The following is a 7,925-nucleotide window of genomic DNA, read 5'->3' as shown; positions in this document are numbered from 1 at the left end:
AATTGCCTCTAAGTTGCTTTCTGTTTAATGACAAAGTTAAAAGTTCTGAAACTGAGCTCACTCTCTAGTGCTAACTTACATAAGTGACAGGTTGTGAAATATGTTTTCGGATGCTGAAGAGTGTGAGTGGTTGAGATGCCGTGTTCGCAATTTTGCATTTGTATTTGTAAGATTGTAAAATAGTTCCTTCTTCATCTCTGTGGATTCTCTGAAAAGAATGTCCACAACTTCATGATTTTTACTGTTGTACAGAAGAACATAATAAATATTTCGTGTACCTTGTTCACAGTTTTTATTCAGAAATGACACTGTGGGGAGTGTTCTGTTGGGTAACCCTTTCCCACCATTTCAGAATCAGGTTTATGAAACGCAGGTGACAATAACGGATGTTTTCAGGGTGGGTGCCAGGGTTGGGGGAAGGCATGCAAACTGGCCAGACTCTGGGGGTCTGATGCAATGGCTTCCATATTATAAAGCAGTTACACAGACAAACTCATCTTCATGCTTTGACCTAGAAATAATTTCCATTTGTTCAAGGAGAGTCTTGGAGTGAAGAAAGATGATAAAAGCTCCCATTTGCCTATTAGAGGGGAACATTGCAGTACGTCCTGTAAGACGCTTTTTGCAATGCTGGTATCTGGGGATAGGACTAATACCTACATTTTAGGTCATACATATTATATCTGGATAAAGCTATATTGAATTACGTTTCCAGGGGTCTGATTTAACCCAGAGCATACACAAATCCATTTAACAATGAGCCAGGTTTCTAATGAGATATGCCTGCATTTTAATAGCACCTTCATTAAAAGCAGGCCAAAAATACACAGGGAGGCTGGAGGGAGCCAGCTGTTTACATAGAAGTGAGGAGAAAATAATTGTGTCCTCCCTTGCAGGCTTGAACAAGAGGCAATGTGGCCGTTAAGCTGGTCCACTTCCCAGCTGTGCAATGACCCACCCTGGGCTTTTCTCGACCCTGCAATCTCCCAATCTCAGAGGATAGTGGAAAGGATAATGCACGAGATCAGAAATCCTTCCAATCGGGCTTGCCTGTCCCTGGGTGGCTGTTGCAGTGGTGGCCTGAAATCAGTTTGTCATAGCTACATGAGCTTGTCTCACGGAATGAATTGGGGGAGGGGCAAAGTGTTTCTTATCTCCTTGTTGGAGATGGTATGTGGCTCTCCTGGAGTAAAGCAGAAATGAAAGAGGACAACTAGTGGTTTTCATCCACCATGACCTCTCTGACGATGTCTGTTTCCAGTAAAACTTACTGCTACTGATCCCCAAAACTCAAAGTTTCTATTGTCCTCCCAATAGAATTTAAGCCTTGGCAGTAAATTAGGGATAAAAAGAGTCTCTTTCTTGCCCTTGGAGAACCAGGCTTTTTACTGTTATAATCATCAGGTTCATTTATTGCGTCTTTTTCATGTACTATGCACAGTGCAAAGTGATCCAATCACTGTTTCTGGCCTGTTGTGTCTTTAGAAGACCATAATCAAAAGTTGACGGTGCTGACAATGGACAAAGAGATGTATTAAAGGTACATAAGGAAGTCACCAAATCCTGAACAAAAGTGTATTTTCAAAAATACCGAAGTGCACAAGAGAAAAATGTATTTAGCATGGTGGGAATGTTAAAGGAAACTGGGAGCTGTGTGTTTACACAAGGTGGAGCTGGAAGGTTTGTGGAAGGTGATAGGATTTCATAGGCTGCCTGAATGATGGCAGGAAAGGAGGTTGGACAGCTTTAGGGAGCAGAGGGTGTTCCAGGCATGAATGATACCCTGGCAAACCCTTGAAAGCTTTATTGTGCCTCTGAGCATCTAGCTCCTACACTCCAGGAGTAATAAGGGAGAAATTTAGCTAGGTAGAACAAAGGATCCAGTATGCTCTGTTTTTAACCTCTGTACGTTAAACCACTTGTTGGAGATATTAAGAGTACATGGGCAAGTAAGAGCACCGGCCCCAGTGTCGGGATGACCTGGAATCGAATCCGGGCTCAGATACTCAGCACCACTCCCAGAAACACCTGGCTGTGTAACCTTGAGCAAGTCACTTAACCCCGATTGCTTAGGGGTGGTGGCTCAGTGAGTAAGAATACCGGCCCCAGTGTCAGGATGACCTGGGGATCAAATCTAGGCTCAGATACTCAGCACCACTCCCAGAAATAACTGGCCGTGTAACCTTGAGCAAGTCACTTAACCCTGATTGCTTAAAATAAAAAAAAAGAGAGTACATGGGATGTGATCTTGAGTAAGTGTGTTGGGACATATAACCTCTGAGATTTTCCCAAATCCAAAATTCTGTGATAGTGTCAATGAGACTGTAGATTTCAGAAAACAGCCATTTGAAAACATGCCTTGAGGTAGCGGAGTCAAAGGGGAGGAGAAAAACGAGGGGGTGACGATTAGATTGGCCATGGCAATCAAGTAGCCCTTTCCTGTTTCTAGAGGTCCAGCTGGCTATGAGATTTACCTGCCCCAGAAGTCAGTCTTTGTTTAAATGAGCAGAATCTTTGGTCTCAATGTCAGATAAGGAAAACCCTATGTCAGGGGAATCTTCATTGTTCTGGGACCCCAAAACAACTACAAATTAAATGAAAGTAATGTTCACGACAGATTAACGTGTTTTTTTAATATGAAACCCTCAGCTGACACTGAAACATTTAAATCTTGTCACTATTTAAACCCTACAGCCAATCAGACAGGAATATGCAAATGAACTGGCCCCGATGTCATTAGACCATGCTTTAAAATCATGCCTTCTGGTTGGTTTTTCAGCAAAATCTCATTTTCTTATTTTATATCAAGTCCCCATCATTAAATACCCCGATGCCCATATGCTCTCAAAGAGCATGGCCACAGACTGCAAACTCTGAAAATCATAGCTCCTGCTAGACTGGAAGGCCTTTGGATCTGAGACTGATGGTTGTGGCTGCTGAGGAAGGAAGGGAAAGAGGGAGCATGTTTTTACTTTGTGAAAAGCTGAATGCTAGGATCCAAGTTAAAAAGACAATGCAGTCCCTACACGAGCGGAATTTCCACTCTGATTGGGGAAGGCAATAAATCAAAGAATTGTGCTGTAGGGTGGATAGGAAGTGACAGATGCCCACAGGGTTTTAGCCGGGAATGCAGTGGGTAGCTTAGCTGAGTCACAGCCTTCACAGTACTGACCACCAAATGACTGTTTTTTTAAATCACAAATCACGAAGACCACTCTCTACTGAATCAATAAATCAACAAGAATTTTCTACTTGCCTAGCATTGTTCTAGGTACTAGAAATACAAAGACAAAAATGAAATAGGCAAGCTTACGGATGGAGGGACTGAAATCTCTGTGGGGGGAAGAGTACCCACACATAAAAGATCATGGATCTTTTGAAGAAATGATATCCTTTTAAAGTATATCAAGGTATAGAACATGACTGTTGAGTGGCTTAGGAAATACAGCAGCTGTCCATGATTACCAGTCATTAAAAACGAGGAAAGCTTTTAGTACTTTAAAAATAAAACACAACAGAACAAAACAAAAAGATCTTTACAATTTTGCAATCTTCCTCCCTTATCAGAAGGGATTTTCTGGCTTCTGTAGAATAATTTTTTTAAGAGAAAGTGAAAGGAGTCTTAGAATAGAATTTTAGTATGTTACAGTAGGAAGAAGACTTAGGGATCTTCTAATTCAAACCCCTCATTTTGTAGACAAGGAAATTTGGGTTGTCAACCTGAAATAAAGAGGACTGTGAAAGGAGCATTAACAAAGGTCTTTAATCAAGGAAAAGACACCACAAAGCACCAAAGTACTATAGGACCCCGGAGAGGCAGAAGAGGCAGGGTTTAAACATACTTCAACAGACAGAGAATGTCATGGAAGGCACCTCTTGGTGAATCTGTTACATGAGTTGTTTTTCATGACAACCAGAAGTCTATAGAGAAGCCTGGGGGTGGGGGTGGGGGAGGGAGGAAAGCCGCCTTTGGGAAGTTGTGACATCTGGTCGGAACATCTTGCTCTAGGTGTAGCAACAGGGAGTTTCCAGAGATATCTATCACCAGCCTGGCTCTAACTGGTTAAGATCTGCTCCACCTATGGTGTCATCGGGGTCTGGGTCAGGTAGCCCCTTCTGATGATGGCATTCAACGTTCCCCACTTTTGGTCAAAAATCACTGACCAGGCGAAGCACTGAGGGGTTCCTTGGTCCTGAAGGCAGAGGATAACCCAAAACAATACCCATCAAGTGTGGAGCTGACAGTCACTTGGGAAGAAAATGAAATTTTCCTAAAAATGCCGTAATAGTGACATAGTTAAGATAATGTTTATAAAGGTAGAGAGATACGAAGTTGTAAAAAAAAATGCAAAAGCTAAAAACAGAACACAAGTTACTGAAGTTCCTAAACTTGGCAATGAAACATAATATTAATGAAAGTAAAAAAGGTTAAAATGGTATCTTTTCCTTGATTAAAGACCTTTGTTAATGCTCCTTTCACAGTCCTCTTTATTTTACGTTGACAACCCAACTTTTCTTGTCTATAAAATGAGGGGTTTGAATTAGAAGATCCCTAAGTCTTCTTCCTACCGTTAAAATGATATAAACATTCTTTAAAACAAAAACACTAGATAGTAACAAGACAAATTCTAGTTGAATATCCTATTACGAAACAAAAGTCTTCCTACACACATTTTTCTACCATTCTAAGAACCCAGGATACTTAATTTGTTATATTCTGTGTCTGTTACTTCAAAAACGTGTTTTAATAAAAGATATTATATTTTACGAAAGTGCTTGATCAATGAAAAAGTGTCAAATAAATACCATCATCATAACATTTGAATGCTAAGGGCACGAAAACTCTAAATGTTTGTAAAGTTTACCAAAAAAGGAGAGCAGTAAACTTTGTTTTTAGCTACCACACCATTATTAGTGTATATAATTATTTAACAGCATGTAATAAAGTTGAAAAGATATTATTCACTAATTTTGTTACAAAGTCACTTGATTCAATTCAATAAAATTCAAAGTATGCTTTAAAATGTTTCCAATCCTAAACCAACTCAGTATTCCCACACTTGATTGAAAACAGTTCAGACAACAAAGTTCCAGATGATTGTTAGAAAGATTTTACACTCAAGATGATGAACTCCAGTGGGAAAAGTTAGAGAAAAAGAAAAAGACAGTTTATGTAAAATACCTTCAAAAATATCAACACTCATGTAAACTTCTGGAGTATTAACCTTACAGCAATAAACTACAGGTGAAATTGTTTTACCCTAAACCCTTGTTGATTTCCTCAGGTGACCTGTTTGCATATATTTGATCAAGCTCTTTTGTTCCCACTCTCAGTCCCTTATCTTCCTAGTACCGGTGATTAGTTAAGGTTCTCTCTGTACCTCAGTTTCACTCAGGTTTGACAACTGCTGCAAATACAGCCTTCCTGGGAATGTTAGACCTAATCCAATCAATCATCTCCACTAAGAATTCTCTTACTCTTGGGGCGGCTAGGTGGCTCAGTGAGTCAAGCACCGGCCCCATAGTCAAGAGAACCGGAGTTCCGATTCCGGCCTCAGACACTTAACACCCACACAAAAAAAAACCTAGCCCTGTAACCTTGGGCAAGTTACTTAACCCCAATTGCCCTCCAAAAGGCAAGAAAAAAAAAAAAAAAGCATTCTCTTACTCTGATGGCTCCATCATCATTCCTGGCCAGAACTTATAGCAAAGCTAGAGGAATATTAATAATGGTATTGCATACCTCATCATTTTCATCGTGGTTGGTGTGTAGAGATGTCCCAATTTTAAAAGCAATTCCCAAATGTTACTACTGCGTAAGTCAAATGATCTGAGCACACACATATGTGAAGTTCAAAGAAACTCCAACAAAATGCCAAAAATCCAAACAGAATAGAGTGCATCAAGTTCTAGGCTGTTCCAGGCTTCAGTACAACTGTACATTTTCCCTTATTATCCATGTACTACACAACAACAGCTGCTATCACCATAGTGGAAAGAAGAAACGTATTCATCAAAAAAGTGTAAAGTATGTGACACTTTTTCAAGTATACTAAAGGGTAGGAGATTAAAAGTTTACTCATATAGATACAGATTTGCATCAAAATCCTCAGTTGCTCCAAACCCAAATTTTGCCTTCAGAAATTTAAATGTGTCCATCTGACTTTAAGAAAATGCTTTAAAAAGCTATTAAGAAAAACTGTGAAGCATAGCACCAGGACTAAGTGAAACCAAAGTTTCCCAGGCCTATTAAGGAAGCCTTCAGTTTTCAGATTTTCCGAAATTGTTTTGCCATTAACACCCAGAGGTTAAAACTTCTAAGCAATGACACAAGGATCATGGAATTAAAAAACGAAAGGATGTAGACCAAGAATAAACTTGCCACCTATATAACATTTAGCTATGTATCCTTTGTTGTAGGAAACATGTTCAGACAGTATGAATATAAAAACTAGTGCTTTCATTAGCATCATAAATCAATTAAGTTCCATGTCAGAACATTGCAAAAAGAGTCAGCCTTTCACAAAGAGACTAAAAGTGTGACCTGAGTAAATATGTAATTGCTATTATCTGACTTTTGAAGAATGGCAGCATCCAATTATCTCTCAAAGGAATGGTGAACTCTCCTCTTGAGGTATCTATTCTATTTAATAACATACCAAAAAGCTGCTAACGGCCCTGACAACCAGGTTTTCAAACTTATTTGGTCTACTGGCCCCCTTTCAAAAAAATTTACTCAGTGCCTCCCTGGAAATCTACTTTCTTTAACCCTTCAAATTTGAAATTAGCATCATTTCAAAAATGTATAAAATATATTTTTTAAAATTGACGCATCTTAAATTTGATAATTTATTTTAAATTTTTTGGATTTTTCCTGCATTAAAATTTTAATGATACAATATTGTGTCATGTGATCATACAGCCATATTGTAAACATGTCATTACATGTACATATTCCTGCCAATACATGCTGGACTTCCCTACAATGCACGGCATGTTCATTTGCCAACACTTGCTTGTTAAGACCTGTCAGTGGACTTGAACATTGATCAGTTAAAACATGTATTTTGTGTGTTTATTTGGAAAATAATGTAATCACTACAACTTTAACTCTGTTATACAACAGATGAAACATGTACAAATGATTTTTCAAAATTTTCTTCTCTTCTTTCCTTATGCTTCCCCCCTCCCTTATTTTTATTCAATACCCCCCTAATTGCACCTGAGGCTACTACTGTTCCCCTGGATCATTCCAGGGCCTCCCCCCAGGGGTGGTATCACCCACTTTGGGAACCTCTGCAGGAGCCAGCTAGTTACACAAAGCACTGTGACATACATTGTTTGGGGTCCAAATAAAGTGTAAATATAAGAATAAAGAGACTCTAAATATATCTGTATAGGTGGAACTTGACATAAAATGCTAAGAAAACACACCTGGTAGATATTCATTCATTCAAAGATGTTAATTGTTCTCATTGCCTCAGTTTTATTATCACATATCAATCCATGGAATCCTTTCCTGATAATTGGAGCCTAGGATTTGTTTATAATATGAGCAATATAATCCACATTTCGTTCTGAATGATATTTCTCACCCCACTTCTTTAATGTTAGAAAACCATAAATCATTTTCATGTAAAGTAGCAAAATAGATGGAAGTAAGAATTCCAATGCAAAGGCCAATGGTTACACTAACCATATAAGACAGAATTTTCCATAATCCTCTCCCACCATAAACAGTTAACAATTGTCTTTCCAATGCCTCCTCTTCACACTGGGATAAATTATCTTCTTAAGCTTCTGACTTTTCTTTCTCTCCTTCACCTAGGAGTTGTCATGATGTCAGACTTTCATGCATTTTTCTTCAAATCAATCCCTTTCAATCCTTGGTGGGAAGCAACAGCCCCAGGCAGTAGAGGGAGATC

General features: G+C 38.9%; 1 pseudogene; it reads right to left on the bottom strand.

Moving 5' to 3' along the window:
• Positions 1–5,664: 5,664 nt before the first annotated feature.
• Positions 5,665–7,925, bottom strand: part of LOC138149807 (protein C-mannosyl-transferase DPY19L3-like) — a 33,638-nt pseudogene continuing 31,377 nt past the window's right edge.

This window comes from Petaurus breviceps, unplaced genomic scaffold (assembly GCF_028583685.1).
Source record: "Petaurus breviceps papuanus isolate PSGF00001 unplaced genomic scaffold, PetGlider_PUasm1.0 90849, whole genome shotgun sequence".
Taxonomy (NCBI): domain Eukaryota; kingdom Metazoa; phylum Chordata; class Mammalia; order Diprotodontia; family Petauridae; genus Petaurus; species Petaurus breviceps.
Note: the sequence above shows the minus strand (reverse complement) of the source record. Positions and strands in the feature narration are given on the sequence as shown.